We start from the raw sequence: 17,320 nt of genomic DNA on the forward strand, positions 1-17,320 counted from the left end.
GTTCAGACTCGATTATATACAGACCGCCGTCATATAGCTGGAATATTGCTGAGTGCGGCGTTAAACAACAAACCAACCAAATCATGACATTTTGTACAAAAATGACAGAACAATGACCATGGTTGGTTAATTGTTTAACGCCGCACTCAGCAATATTCCAGCTATATGATGGCGGTCTGTAAATATAATCGAGTCTGGACCAGACAATCCAGTGACTGATATCATGAGCATCGATCCACGCAATTGGGATCGATGACATGCATTAACCAAGTCAGTGAGCCTCACGGCCCGATCGTTAGTCGCCTCTTACGCCAATCATAATCGCCTTTTACGCCAAGCAGGGGTTGTTGAAGACCGGATCTTCAAGCAGGGGTTGTTGAAGACCGGATCTTCACAGAGCGAAAAGTATATGCAGTTTCATTCGCACACACTGAAGCATGGATGGTATAGGTAACTGTCCCCTGTGGGATCGGACTGTAGTGAGTCAATAGTCGCCCCTTGCAGCAGTTCACACGTGGCGTCCGGCAGGTGTCTGATGTTGAAGCCCGTGCAGGTCTCCCAGCGCTCGCACTCTGAAGCACACGATGCGGGACTGTCTACGGTGATGGTCTTGGTTGGTGTTTTGTTGAATTGTTTTCGTTTGTACTGAACAAGGGATGCGCCTGGAACAAGAAAGACATTGTTTATCATCGACACCCTAATCAGATGAATCAAAATAGTCGCTATTTTCGACCAACGAATCAAGCCACGGCATGATTCCAGCAAGAGTGAAACTAGCGAGTGCTCAAAGAAATGTGCGCTGTTTTCATGTCACTAAGGAAAGCGTCATTCTGTTACAATGATTTTGATTAAAAGTTTGATACTATCAGTTACTTACACGAATTGAAATGTGTATTCATTGTCACTCCAGACACTTGTATGTCGCACATTGTCAGCATATCATCATAATTTAACTTGTTTCTCCCACTGATCCTCACAAACCGACCGGTGACGGGTCTTGAGCAGGCAACGGTGGCAGTTGCCCCGGGGGTGGACACGCTCCCGGAGTAAAAGTAGCACAATTTGGAGGCGGAGAGTGGGTACAAAGAAGGGTCTTCATCGTACAGGTCAATTGAAAAATCATGAAGTCTCTCAGCTGCAATTGAAATAGTGACATTGTAGGTTTGAGATGACTCAAAGTCCTTATCCTGTACAAAAAGATTCAGTTGAAATGAAAATGTGTCAGGAACGGTTGTCGGTTTCGATGAACTGGTTGATAGCATGTGTTCGTGTGTCTCTTGTTTAACGCCGCACTCAGCAATAATCGAGTCTGGACCAGACAATGCGGTGACTGATTTTGTGAACAGCGATTCAAGCTGTCAGGGTAGGGTACCACACCATCAACCAATTCATCGAGATATACCAACCAGTCCATTTGCTCTATTTTCGAGTCATTGAAATATTCAAATTATTTTTAATCAATATTCCAGATAAAGGACGGCGGGGGTCCCTAGAAATGGGCTTCACACATTGTACCCATGTGGGAATCGAACCCGGGTGTTCGGCGTGACGACCGAACGCTGTAACAACTAAGCTATCCCACCGCCCAGCTCAAACTTCAACAGGAATCAGTCCCTTCAAGTTTCAACTTTCAATATTTGATGATATTTGAGTGTGCAAATATATTTTGAACAATAGTCTAGTTCTAGTTCACAACACTTTTAACAAACTGTGTAACAGGATTGTTACACAATGATCAATCATTACGTCGTTGTTTGTTTATTTGATCGTTGTTTAAAACCGCACTGTTCCAGTTATATGACGGCGGTCTGTAAGTAATTAAGTCTGGACCAAACAAATTAAGTGATTGACATAACGCGCATCTGTTGAAAGCAGCGTTAAACCCAACTCACTCACTCACCAATGTCATGGATTGAGGCTCATGATGTCAATCACTGGTATATCTGGTCCAGACTCGATTATTTACAGACCGCCGTCATATAGCTGGAATATTGTTGAGTGCGGCGTTAAACAACAAACAAACAATTACTACGTTGATAGATTGTGATTATACCATCATTCTTCAAATCATAAGAAGACACCGCGTTCATGTCCCCCTCTATCCTTGTATGCTCACATTTGTAAGGAGAAATTTATGCAGAGGTAAGTGAGTGAATATGGTTTTAGGCCGTTTTAGCACTATCACGGCGAGGACATCAGAAATGTAAGCATGTGAGATTCGAACCTGGGTCTTCCGTGTCACGAGCGAAACCTTTAACCACTAGACAACCCAACCACCCCGTTGGTGTCATGGAGTAATATTGAACGTTGTATCAGTTTCGCAGAGTAAACAAACCTGCCCTCGTTAATCATGCCCATGAACGATAAAAATAAGAGGGGCAAACAACGCCTGTTCAGGAACTGCCTAAAGTGTGTAAACAAAGCTTTACAAAGACCTACTGAAAATGTAAAACAGTATTTCAGTTTTTATAACGGCTAAGTAGAAAATCCGGAAGTGAACGATTTATGTTCTGTTATTGAAACCTCATGATTGGTTGGTTGGTTGTTTAACGCCGCACTCAGCAATATTCCAGCTATATGACGGCGGTCTGTAAATAATCGAGTCTGGACCAGACAATCCATTGATTAATATCATGAGCATCGATCCACGCAATTGGGTTCAATGACATGCATCAACCAAGTCAGCGAGCCTGACCACCCGATCCCGTTAGTCGCCTTTTACAACAAGCATAGTCACCTTTTACGGCAAGCATAGGTTGCTGAAGACCCGGAATCTTAACGGGTCGAAACCTCATGATACGTGACGGGAGAAGCTCTTTGCTTTGTCCAGATGAATACGTAGAATAAAAGTAACGTTATTATCTATTTTTGTTTTGGACAAGACAATCCACCTGACCAACCTATCCTCTTACGAAAAACATTGGTTGCTGAAGACAAACTCTTATCCGAATCTTCACGGATGGTTATTATTTAATCAAAGACTATATATAAGTGGGTAAATAAACCTTGTGCATAACTTTACCAGTCGTAAGGTTTGCAACAGGAAAGACATTTGAACCATACGCACAGCAGCAGTCACTTCTAGTTGTGGCCTTGACCTTGGTTACTTTGACCATGACCTGTAGATCCACTTGCCACCAGGGGTCGTTGTCTCCTTGGGCTACTGAAAAGCAGCTACCACTGGACCATGTTGTTGCAGTATCACCATCATTTACCACATGTGGACCATTATTGTAGATCGAACTTGCAGTGGCCGGCTTGTTCAATGCCAGGTCAGTCTCTGCAAAATCAAAAACATGAAAATGTGTGAATGAGCTGATGGAAACTAGATTTCAATAATATTTGTGTTTTTAACAAAAGCAGACAGGCAGCAACAAACCAACCAACCAACCACGGCGGGGGACACCAGAAATCGCACACTGTACCAATGTCGGTAATCGAATCCGGGTCTTCGGCGTGGTGAGCGAACGCTTTAACCACTAGGCTACCCGACCGCCCCTATCCTTTCAGTGGCTACTTATATATAAAAGACCCGTGAAGATTCCGGGGTAGAATAAGTCTTCAGCAACCCATGCTTGCCGTAAAAGGCGACTAACGGGATCGGGTGGTCAGGCTCGCTGACTTGGTTGATACATGTCATCGATCCCAATTGCGTAGATCGATGCTCATGTCAATCACTGCATTGTCTGGTCCAGATTATTTTACAGACCGCCGTCATATAGCTGGAATATTGCTGACAAACAAACAAACAAACAAACAGAACATTAAACATTTTCCCAAGACGACCCTTGATTACAAGTAAATACAATTTGCCTATCCCTAAATCGAAGGCTTTCTTAAAATCAACGCAAACACAGTACAAATGGCCCTTAGCATTTTGACCAGTTATCATCGTGGGCCCTTATTGTGTATTTAAACAGTAATGGCCACGTATTGTCTTCAGATAACACCCATTATTGTGCAGGTGAATCGACCCAAGTCATGTGCACATCACGATAGTGGCAAAAGTGTTTTTTTCACGTGTAACTGGTCACGTGGCCATAATACCGCACGTGTTTTCTGTCATACTTGTAAGAAGTCATGAACAAAAAAAAGAAAAACACAAGAAAACAAAAGTCTTTTCACGCCTTTCAAATGTGCAACGTGAACGTGCCATCGGCATGTTGCAGACGGGAACGTCCGTAGCTGAAGTCGCAAGGACGATGGGTTGTAGTCGACGGACTGTATGATTTACAGACGCGTCTACAGCAAACGGGTACCACCGCTGATCGCCCTCGGCCAGGTCGACCACGTGTGACGTCACATGCAGATGATCGTCAGATTTTCTTACGTCACCTCGTAACCGATTTTTGACGGCTACATCAACCAGAAATGAACTGTTAAGTGGTAGACTGACTGCAAACTGTTCGAAACCGTCTGAGAACTGCTCGACTTCAAGCACGACGGCCATACTGCGGGCCGATTCTGACTCAATTACACAGACGTCAACGTCAATTGTGGGCACAGCGACACTTACGATGGACTCAGAGGAATTGGAATCAAGTCGTCTTCAGTGATGAATCCCGATTTAATCTTCGATTTGCTGATAGTAGAGCGAGGGTGTGGAGGCGCCGTCATGAACGTTACGCCCAGTGTTGTGTACAGGAAGTTGACAGATTTCGAGGCGGAAGTGTCATGGTGTGGGGTGCTTTCTGTGGCAATGCACGTTCCAGGCTTCTTTTCATCCGTGGCAACCTCAACGCTGCTGCTTACCGCGACCAGGTACTGGCACCAGAACTTCTGCCTTTTATGGCAGCACATAGACTCGGTTTGATCTTCCAACACGACAATGCCAGACCCCACACAGCAATTTTGACAAGGAATTTCCTTCAGAATGCGGGAGTCAACGTCATGGACTGGCCGTCAAGGTCTCCCGACCTCAATCCCATCGAACACGTCTGGGATGCTCTTGGCAGAAGTCTGCGCACTCTCCAGAACCAACCACAGAATTTGCAAGATCTTGGCACCATTTTGCAGCAACAATGGCGTCGTCTTCCCAATCATATTTTCACAAGCATCACAAGGTCCATGCGGAGGCGTTGTGTGGCAGTTGTCAACGCACATGGTGGCCATACACGCTACTGAACTTGTGTGCCATCAGATTCTCGTGCTTGGGACTTTTGATGTTATTACCGAATACCATAGATGCTTGGAACAAATTATGGTTACCACCGTTAATTAAAATCCTTCTTTGGACCTTAATGATTAAAAATTACCTTCTCTGATACATTTGTCCGTTGTATATCATATATGGGATTACTTTTAAAAATGTGAAGTTTTTAATTTGACTCGGTATACTAGCATATCAATGGTAAATTAATTAGGTCCCATGCACTTAAACAACTCTGGAGGTAATCCGTCCTCTCCCGACCGACTCCGTGGTCTAGTGGTAGAGCGTCCGCCCGGGGAGCGGAAGGTCCGGGGTTCGATCCCAGGCCGCGTATTTCCTAAAGACGTTTAAAAATTGTACTTGTTACCCTGTCTGGCGCCCGGCATTAAGGGGCTAAAACAAGGACTGGTCGGCTCGTAGTCGGTATAATGTGTCTGAGTGGGGTATTGCACTCGGCAATATTCCAGCTATATGATGGCGGTCTGTGTAAATAATCGAATCTGGACCAGATAGTCCAGTGATTGATATCATGAGCATCAATCCACGCAATTGGGATCAATGACATATATAAATCAACCAAGTCAGCGAGCCTAACAACCCGTTATAGTCGCCCCTTACGACAAACAGGGTCGCCTTTTAAAGCAAGCATGGGTTACTGAAGACCTATTCTACCCTGGATCTTCACGGGTCCACATTTGTAATTATTTTGCAGATAGTTTTTACCTTTTTCTATATTGAATGTCTAAAATGTCTTCATGTAGTAACATAAGATAGCTACACGATAAAACCCAAAGAACAATGAAGAAAGAAACGTGGTTTATTTCACGATAAAACATTGTCTAATCATGACGTCATTACTGGAGATCCGAACATGCACTCGCAACTTGATGACGTCGTATATTGGACGAGGGGGCAGTGTCTTGTGAGTTATTCCTCATAGATGTAGCTTGGCAACGCAGATAAACGCGAAGGGCGAACGATCGCTTCCCAAAGTGGAAGAGATATGACAATCGGTATTGGGAGAAAAGGTATGCGAGCGCATATTCGAATCACCAGAAATGACGCATGGGAAGAGAAACGTAGGAAGAATTAGGGAATTAAAAATAGAAACATTGCAATAGTCCTGCGTGACTATTTCTCTTGAATTCAATTAAGGATTGAAGTTGTATTTGTTGACGTTCATCAGCTGATGAAGACAGTGCCTCACGTGAGCAAATTTACCATGAAGCGCTTCGCGCATCATGGAATTGACATATATTGACAGATACATAAATTATAACAAAACTATCCATTTAACATCAAACTTTAATTATTTAAAGCGAACTAGATCAACGCGAAGAGTTGTGACGTCATCCGTCCCAAACATTCCGTTTTGCAAACGGTAAAAAATGGCGCCTATGGAAATGTTTTGTTTGTTTGTTTGTTTGTTGTTTAACGCCAGCAATATTCCAGCTATATGACGGCGGTCTGTAAATTAATCGAGTCTGGACCAGACAATCCAGTGATTAATATCGTGAGCATCGATCCACGCAATTGGGATCGATTACATGCATCAACCAAGTCAGTGAGCCTGACTACCCGATCCCGTTAGTCGCCTCTTACGGCAAGCATAGTAACCTTTTACGGCAAGCATGGGTTGATGAAGACCTATTCTACCCCGAAATCTTCACGGGTCCTATGGAAATGTCATTCACTTGAAATGAGCACCCAGAAAAAGTTAGCGTTGGAAAGAAATCCAGACTCGGCTGATGCAGAAGATGGATTGATATTAACGATCTGTGAACTTTGGGTGTGTGTTTGAGTCATACTGCGGCTGCTGATGAAGGGGATTATTGCTTGAGACGGCGCGGTTGGATTTCCCGAAGCAATACATGACAGTGTGGAGCACAATGATTTCTTTTTGTAAGTGGAGCATTCTCTGTTATAGCTTCGAATGCACGCTTCATTTCGTTGGTTGGTTGGTTGGTTGGCTGGTTGTTAAACGCCGCACTCTGCAATATTCCAGCTATATGACGGCGGTCTGTAAATAATCGAGTCTGGACCAGATAATCCAGTGATTAATATCATGAGCATCGATCCACGCAATTTGGATCGATGACATGTATCAACCAAGTCAGCGAGCCTGACCACCCGATCCCGTTAATCGCCTTTTACGACAAGCATAGTAACCTTTTACGGGAAGCATGGGTTGCTGAAGACCTATTCTACCCCGGAATCTTCACGGGTCCGCTTCATAATTTCGACATATATGATCCGTCTGGCCTCAAAGCCCGCATTATTCATAGCCTGAATCGATGTCGTCAGTTGTCCCTTATGATTTTCAATGTTATTTGTAGACATCGAGAAATTCCCCTAAAGTAGTTCTGTATGTCTCCGCTCGATTGACAACGTAATCACGTGACATATTGACGTTCATCGGGAAATAATTTTTTAATTTGACGTTTACACGATATGAGAGGTCGGTCACATGACAGCGAAATTGACGTTCATAAGTGTATGAACGACACAATTTGACGTTCATACGTTTTCCACGAGACCGTGTTCTTGAAATGATGTAAACATAGAGTGAGGGCCAAACATTGTATGAACGTCGTCGCAAGCTCCGACGTTCATAGTTTGGCCCTCACTCTATGAAGGTTCATACTCCAATGAACTCACACAAAGTGAAGGTCAATTCTTAATTGAACGCCAGCAAGCTTGGTGGTGTTCATCTAGGCGAGGTCACCCACGACTGTCAATATTGAAAAATATAACAACAAATAACAGTATACAGATTGTCAGAATGTTTCGGATTATCACAGAAGCCTTTTAGGGCCATCTGGGTTTTGTTTCTTTTTTTCTAGACAATAATTTGAAATTTCAACGTAGTATCTTGAAATTTCAACTTATTATCTTAAAATTGAAATTTTAACGTAGTATCTTGAAATTTCAAGATTTAATTTCATGATACTATCTTCTAATTTCAACTCAGTATCTTGAGGTTTGAACTTAGTATCTTGAAATAAAGATAATATCGAAAGAAAATCGAAAAACCCCGAAATGGTCCTAAAAGGCTTCCGTAGATTACTTACATGTCACATTTATGTAAATATGATCCCTGAATCAATGAGTCCCCTCGTAAATTCCCGCGTACTGTTGTCACTGAACACGCCATTTTGTAACAGTCTGTCAACATTGTTGTACATATTTGGTAATTTCTTGGAGGTGAAGGTCACTGTATCCTGCTATGGACACTTTCAATATTATGATGTTGATTTTGCATATCTTTAATACATTTTTTCACACAGTTTGTTTCACTATGGATATTTATCAATATTCAACATATCAGATTTTGGCCACAGAATGTATGAGCCTTTGATAATCTCCTGATTGTTTTGAACATTGTTTGTTTGTACATTAATAATGGTGCAAGGATTGCGCAATCAGGAGAATTTTGGAATTTAAGGAACACCTGGCCACCCGATCCCGTTAGTCGCCTTTTACGACAAGCATAGTCGCCTTTTACGGCATCCATGGTCGCCTTTTACGGCAAGCATGGGTTGCTGAAGACCTATTCTACCCCGGAGCGTCACGGTCCTCAGGACAATATGTAAAAAAGTGAAAGAAGTTGTCATTTGAGTGAGTGAGTTGGGTTTAACGCCGCTACCAACAGTATTCCAGTTACATCACGGCGTGTCAGCTTAATGTGGGAGCAAAGCCCGAAGTGATGCAGGTCTCAAGCGTTTACCACTTCGGTTAAACCCACAAGAACGAGTATGGTGCTGACAAACCTAGAAACATAATCGGGGCGAACCGGGATTCGAAGCCACAATCATAGGTTTCTGGCGTGCCCAAGTGACGCAACTCTACGCAGCGAATCGCGGCGCCTTTTAAGACTGGGCCACCCGTGCCCCCTTGTCATCTGAAGTTTACTGAGAAAACAATATGTGAAACGTTGGACTTCTTCATTGATAACATCTGTGTAAAATTTGGGGTAAGACATTCAGGCAAGTTGTAGGCATCCCCATGGGCACCAGTTGTGCTCCCCTTCTTGTTGATCTGATCCGGGGTAGAATGGGTCTTCAGCAGCCCGTGCTTGTCGTAAGAGGCGACTAACGGGATCGAGTGGTCAGGCTCGCTGACTTGGTTGATACATGTCATCGATCCCAATTGTGTGGATCGATGCCCATGATGTTAACATAGCTGTCAACCCCAGCGAAAACTGGTTTAGAATGATTTTAGACCATTTTAATGGCCTTAGAGAGCATGTATTCTGAAAAATATATTTGTCAAAAATTAAAAGAAAAGATAAAACTCATACCTTGAGAAACTGTTGTCAATTCAAAGTAATTCATGTCCATCATATATAACAAAACACTGAACAAGATTTGTTGCCAAATAGTCACTTTCAAAAAGACTCAAACAATAAATGATTCATAGTTTTGATTCACATAACCATGATAACTCTTTCACTCTATTTAAAGCACATTTATCAAGACATTGCAATCGCGATAAATCGAAAGAGAAAAGCGTTTCAAAATATTTTTTAACTACATTTTATATGAATGCGAGAGAATTTCCCAACCTTGCGTGTGAGCGTGACATAGGAGATAAATGCGTGAAACTCACGCGAGATGCGTGAGAGTTGTCAATCACTGGATTGTCTGGTCCATATTCGATTATTTACAGACCGCCGTCATATAGCTGAGTGCGGCGTTACACAACCAACTTGATACTCTCTATATCTCACATACCATATCTATGGTATTAATCAGAGAACTTACCTGTTTAAGTATCACCCACAAGCCACAAAATGAAATATGAGATGGATAGCAGCATGTCCGACTCTGAAATACCAACCGTTATCCGAGCAGAAGTCGACACGTGTGACCGCCAAACGACTGGCAAGCCACTACTTTGATATCGATTTCCACCTACATCAGAGATTTTAATACACAATAAATAGTTGAGGTATTTTCTTTAGCTTTAAACAATACCAGTACACGTTAGTTCAAGATGGTAAGCACACGTGGTATCATGGCTCTATTGTCTGTTTTCGCTGTTCAAAACAGGTTTTGTGTACGCCGGTTTTGCATTTTAACGTGACTATGATCGATGATTTGTCAACTCCGTCTTCGTTCAAACTTCAACGTCTGAAGTCAGGTGAAGATCCGGGTTAGAATAGGTCTTCAGCAACCCATATCTGCCGTAAAAGGCGACTGAACTTGTTGTAAGAGGCGACTATTTGTTTGTTGTTTAACGCCGCACTCAGCAGTATTCCAGCTATATGACGGCGGTCTGTAAAATAACTAAGTCTGGACAAGACAATCCAGTGATTGACATCATGAGCATCGATCCACGTAATTGGGATCGATGACATGTATCAACCAAGCCAGCGATCGAGCCTGACCACCCGATTCCGTAAGTCGCCTCTTACGGCAAGCATGAGTTGCTGAAGACCTATTCTACCCCGGATCTTCACATATCCATGGACGTCGACGTGTTAGGTCATGTGACTACTCTAGCTCCTTACACACACTACCAACTCCGCGCACAGCATGCAACTTACCACATATAGCACAAGCATGGGTTGCTGAAGACCTATTCTAAATGCGTGACGACGGTCTGACGATAATCGAGTGCGGACCAGACATTCCAGTGATTGACATCATGAGCATCGATCCACGCAATTGGGATACAATGACATGCATCAACCAAGTCAGCGAGCCTGACCACCCGATCCCGTTAGTCGCCTTTAACGGCAAGCACGGGTTGCTGAAGACCTATTCTAGTTTGTTTGTTGTTAACGCTGCACTCAGCAATATTCCAGCTATATGATGGCGGTCAGTAAATAATCGAGTCAGACAATACAGTGCTTGATATGAACATCGAGCCACGCACTTGGGATACGATGACATTTCTCAGATTCTTTTTCTTATCGGTGGATAAAAGGATCGACTGAACAACTTAAATAAAGACCATTCTGATAACGTACTCAATAAAATAACTATCATACATTCCATTATTCGTGACATACCCAGGCAAAGATGACTTCACCGCTTTCCAAGTGGATTCTATTTTATTTGTACATGCAACGATGAGCCCATTAGAACATGGTATTTGTTGGGGTTGTTTTTTTCTTTTTAAAGTCGTTATCACGAGAATAAGGTCGTAATTACGAGAGAAAAAGTCGCAATTACGGTTCTATTTATTGCTTTGTCAATATATCGCGGTGATTTTCATCATTATTGTGCCCAAAATGGCGGAAGATGACTTCACCACACCCCCCACCCCCGACATATAATGAAGGGGGAAATAGCCATCAGTATGTCCGTCCGTTCGTCCGTCCGTCTGTATCATTATTTGTCCGGAGCATATTTCCTTCACCGTACAACCTAGCTTGCCAAAACTTGGTACACTTACCAATCAGGCTCAGTAGTAGTGCCTTTTAGCAATTTTTTATTTTTGTCGTTTCCATGGAAATAGAAAATTTGAGGGTAGTGCTCTTGTCCGGAGCATATTTCCTAAACTGTACAACCTAGCTTCCCAAAAGTTGGTACACTTTTTGCCTTTTGCTATTTAGAGATTTTTAGAATTTGTTATTTTGGTCGTTTCCATGGAAATATGATGAACTTCGAGGGTTGTGCTCTTGTCCGGACCATATCTCCCTAACCATACAACTTAGCTTCTCAAAAGTTGTTACACCTATCAAGCAGATTATGTAGTGGTGCCATTGCTTGTAACAGATTTTTTCTTTTTTCAATTTAAATTGAAAATTGATGAACTTAGGGTAATGTCCTCGTCTGGAGCATATCATCTAAACCATGCGACAGAGATTCACCAAACTTTATGCACATATCAATCATGTTCACTAGTAGTGCAGTTTGTTATTTATAGATTCTAATCTTTTTAATTTGTAGCCCCTGACATATAATGAAACAAGATGTATAGGTTTGGTTTTTTTTGTCAATCCCAAACATACAATGTTTCGTGAAACAATTGTGACTGATGTGTTTCTGTGTGAATTATTTTCTATTTGTGTTAATCTGTAACCATCTTACTTTTAGTCAATCCCAAGCATACAATGTTGACGGAAGCATTTGTGACTGATGATTCTCATAATATCCCGAGTTATAATGTTGATGAGGATATATTTGTAATAATGTCATGTTATTGTCATGTTCAGATGGTAGAAGGAAAGTTATTTCTCTTTGCAACGAAACCCAAACAGACATGCCTTGCTCATGATGTTGTGTTAGGAGATGTCACACCTGACGCAGCCTCCCGCATAAAGAAGCAGATTCCAGACAACCCTTCTAAAACTATGCAGCTCCACAAACAACTCAACATTGAATTAGATCTTCACTTTGAGATCAGCTCAAATGTCAATGTGACAGATGGATTAGCTAATGGTGCCTCTGGAACTGTAAAGTGTATGAAGCTACCTCCATCACGACTCTCCAGAAATGGAGTTGTTTTGATGACCTTTCCACAAGAGAGGATTGGACGGAAGGGAAGATGAGTGGTGACAATCCTCAACTCTATTTGCCTGGTCTTGATAAACGATGGACCCCAATTCTTCCACTACAAAGACAGTTTAAAGTAGGCAGAAACGGCACTGTCATGAGAACTCAATTTCCAATTAGACCAAGTGCTGCAAAAACCATTCATAGAGCCAAGGCGAACCTTAACAAGTGTTGTTGACTTTGGTGTCTCAAGTGCAAGAATACCAACTTCATTCTTCCAGCATATTCACTATGTCAGTCTCAGTAGAGTGACAATCCTAGAAGGACCGTACATTCTCTACCTAAATAAGAAGAAAATCTGCATTAGCAAAGAGGTTTAAACAGAAATGGAAAGACTCAGAACAGAAGCACAATACCAGTTCAAATTGGCATCTCTAAATAACTTCAGTGACCATTTCACAAGCAACACCCAGACTGCTAACTTAAACTGTCAAGCAGCAGATGTCTGTATTTTTCTTCAGGAGCCAACCACTGACAGGAGGGCGCGGAGAGACCATGGGTGCGTTGCAAAGCGCCAATCGCTTGTAAGCGATGTACAGCGATTCGCCTCACAACAGTGCGCTAACTTTCAGCCGCTTGCAAGCGAAACAATCGCTGACTGAGGTCGGTTCGTTCTCAAACCAAAATGGCGGCTTACTTTGACAGCGGAACAAGGAATTATTGATTGGATCAACCAGAAAATGAGCAAAGGTAGCTAACACACCATCATCCTCAGCCTGCTCCACATCTTCAAAGTAGTCATAAATTGCATCAGCTCGTCATCGATCCTCTTCTATTATGATCTTCATAACATCAAGGCAATCAAGCGGTAGTTGCGCCGCCATTTTGGAAGAGTGCGCAAGCGCTTCCAGCTGTTGCAGACCCCGGGATGAGCGATTAATTTGCTTTCTCTTAGCGATTCGTGGATTACAACACGCCCCTAATCTACACCAATCTGCCAGATGGAAGCTTCCAGACAGGCACACTGGACACATACAGGTCAGATCACCTGGAATTCCATTCATAAATGATGGTAGGCTTACATAAATACTACATTTTTTTCATGTACCGATATCATATACTATATATGATGTGAGCTACATAACCAAGGACATTCTCTTTATGCCTTTGTGTCATGAGGCTACTACAGAGCTATTCATATGCGAATCTGCGAAGTTATTGTTATTACAGTTTCATGATATCAGCTACATGAAACAATATTTAATAACCTTCATTATATTTCTGGTTTTGGCATCAAGGAAAAAGATTTCCTTGCCAATCTAAATACATTTCAAGGTACACACAGTTTACCGACATGCCACGTCAGGGGGATATGTCATCCTCTGATGACTCTTGTTTGATTTTATAGAGGGATTTGTTCCTGGCGATTCTAATAAGGAAAATGAAAGAAGAAATGGTAGGAATATATCTTAACTATTACATTGTTTACGTTATTCATTTTATATGCTCATAGCTGTACATGTAAATTAAGGGAAACCAAGGCTAGTCGGACCCCGGGCCAAGTCGGAGCGTCCTTAATTGAATACACCATTTTGAGTTTTACGTATTGTTGACCTCATAACAAGATTCCTAAGCTACTAATTCATGACATGTAAAAAATCGACTGAATTTGTTTACTATTAATCATTATTTTCCATTTTGAATAACAATTTGTATATCAAAGCATTTTGAAGTTGGATATAGGTACTCAATAAGTGAAAATGGTCTGATCAGCTTCGGTGTCCCCAAAATGATTGTTGTTAATATCAAATCCGTCTATAATCTGATTTCAATCCGTTCATGAACTTATACTTAAATCATAACTTCTGAAGCTAACAATTTGATCTACACAATAAATGTATTAGAAGATAAAAAAAAAGAGATAAATTAATTAATTTTGAAATCTTATTAAATTTTATTGTATTGCTTTTCAGGTTGGGCCAGACATAATTGCCGTGATGAAGGACGAGGTTATTATCAGACTACAACCCATGCCATGGAGAGTGTATTCGAGTGATTAAAAAGAAATCTAGAAAGAATCCCTGGTGTCAATTGTGAAAGAAAAGCTCGATAAATGAAAATCGTCTAAACAGAGAGAAGAAAAGCAGGACCTCGGCGATATGAGGATGACAAGGAAACAGTATGGGAACAAAAATGCGGAGAATAATAAGTGAAGTTAGGCTGGATACATAAGGATCTCTCGGAAAGGATGCTACAGATGAGAGAAAATAAGGGTGGCGGAACTAGGATTGTTGACATGAATAAGAATGCAACGAAAGAAGATGTGATAGAAGAAAGCAAGAAGTTGTTTTTTTCCTAAAGGAGACTTGAGTGATTTTAACTATGATCTATTGGATTTCAGTCAATGTGAAGTTGATGATGGCAAAATTATTGCTGATATGGACAAAGAAATGAAGTTCCCAGTTCGGAGGTTTTACACATTAACAACTCATGACCATAAAGCTCATGATAACAACTCAACACTCCAGGACTCTGACGAATCCCTCCCGAGTGTACTTGGACCAGACCCGTGAAGATTCCGGGGTAGAATAGGTCTTCAGCAACCCACACTTGCCGTAAAAGGCGACTAACGGGATCGGGTGGTCAGGCTCGCTGACTTGGTTGATACATGTCATCGATCCCAATTGCGTGGATCGATGCTCATGCTGTCAATCACTGGATTGTCTGGTCCAGATTCGTTTGTTTACAGACCGCCGTCATATAGTTGGAATGTTGCTGAGTGCGGCGTAAAACAACAAACCAACCAACTAACTCCACTCAGGTAGAATGAGTACTTGCTGATTCAGGGAAATGGTCTGGCACCGTGCAGTCCTCATCATAATGCATTGGTCCTTCAAGACTTTGACCAGACAAGTAACTAATTGAGATTTTAATGTTTTTAACATTACAGCTCACCGTTATCAAAATGGGTTTGTTTTTAATGGCTCACTGTCCATCATCCAACTGTCCAAGAGATCAGAATTAAAATCTTCTCTAAATTTATTGGACATTTCAAAAAAAAATTATGTAATTTTACATGTATCTTTTCTTTTCCACCCTTTGAAGTTTACCTATCATAACATGTCTTAAATGTTGTTTTATAGCAATTTAGACACGTTTTGTAACTTTTTGTAACAAGGGACTCTTATGTATTACATTTCTTAGCTGATCTAGTGCTTTATAAATATATGTCTCACTTCTCTCTAAACATTTACAACGACCTTTGCTTACAGAATGACTATCACGTTGTTCGAAGGCGTCATATCAAATGCTGTGATGGTGCAACCTGGATGTATTCATGCCAGTGTACAAGAGCAAGGGAGGCACCGGTGTTAGCCATTGAAGAAATGCATTCCGCATTCCAAGAAATCAAAGGCTTGTTATGTTTATTTGTAAAATGTGAACACTATTGAACGTGACATCACCTATCCCTAACCTATGACGTCACCTAACACTGGGCGTGATAATTGCCCGTCGTCTAGCAATATGAGGTCATTATCAAGTTACAGTGGCCCGCTCATTTGTGATAACATGCGGGCGGTTTAACGATAATTCCATAAATTTTAGCTATAATGCTATTTATGATACACTATATTGTCATTGAGAAAGCACCATCATGCACTGTGCAGACTTGCAGAATCATACTGTGGTTACATTTCAAAGAGTGCTTTAGTTTCTCAAAGAATATCTTGGGGTGTGAATTTGACTTTTTTTTCTCTTCTGCTTTTTAGTTTGTGATTATATTGTAAAGCCTAAAACACTTACATGTACTTTAATGTTCTTATGTATGTGTACATACATATTTCATGGGAAACTGCAAGCTACAGTTTTGTTTAATACAATATTAATTCTGTTAATCTAGACGAGTCCGATCACCAATATGGCAAGTCACATGATATTCTAAGTTCACTTTTTGATGTTTGGTTAAGGTTTACTTTTGAATTTAAATGTTGATTTGAAATAAATGGTAACATTATTATGATTATATATTTTTTTAAGTAATTCAACATATAAGCATATTATATTTTTTTTTGCATATTATACATTGCATGCCTTTATGCCTATTGGTTTCGCATGTCTAAGGTCTGTAATTTTATCCTATAGGTGGAGTTGTATCTCATTTTGTCGACAGAACACGCTGTGTGTGTCCACATATCTAACTCATCCACAGAGTCATATGGCATAGTGAAAGTAAACTTTCAAGGTGGACACACTTTAGCATGTTCTGTCTGTAAAAAGGCTCCTTGCAAACACACAGACGCCATCAAATGTACTGGGCACTCATCAATCAGCTGAGGTGTTGAAAGACCTTTTGGCAGCTAAACCATCTTTCAAGGCACGATATGTCCCTCACCCAATACTTAAGAGCCGAATAGACTTCAGCATGTCTAGTTTTGAAGCAAGGTCTAAAAGCAGTTTTGTCCCAGACACCACAGGCATCTGTGTTTGTGGATGTCCTTGGGGTGAGCGCACAGATGGCCAGGAATCAATGCTGTTTACGACAACCACTTCATCAAGAGGTATGCAGCTGTTTCAGTTTATATTCCATTTTAAAAAAATCAGTATATATACAAATGGAAAAAAAATGTGCCTCATATAAAGAAAATAAGAACATAATACTTGGTCATTTGTCTGATCAATGTTTTTTTCATGCGAACAAATTCATGCGGAAAACTTGTATAAAGGT

The 17,320-nt window shown here is 41.3% G+C and overlaps 1 pseudogene; it reads right to left on the reverse strand.

Annotated features, from left to right (window-relative positions):
- Positions 1–417: 417 nt before the first annotated feature.
- LOC139455398 (uncharacterized) lies at positions 418–9,967 on the reverse strand (annotated as a pseudogene).
- Positions 9,968–17,320: the final 7,353 nt, after the last annotated feature.

This window comes from Haliotis cracherodii, unplaced genomic scaffold, assembly GCF_022045235.1.
Source record: "Haliotis cracherodii isolate W230 unplaced genomic scaffold, xgHalCrac1.p SCAF_11, whole genome shotgun sequence".
NCBI lineage: Eukaryota > Metazoa > Mollusca > Gastropoda > Lepetellida > Haliotidae > Haliotis > Haliotis cracherodii.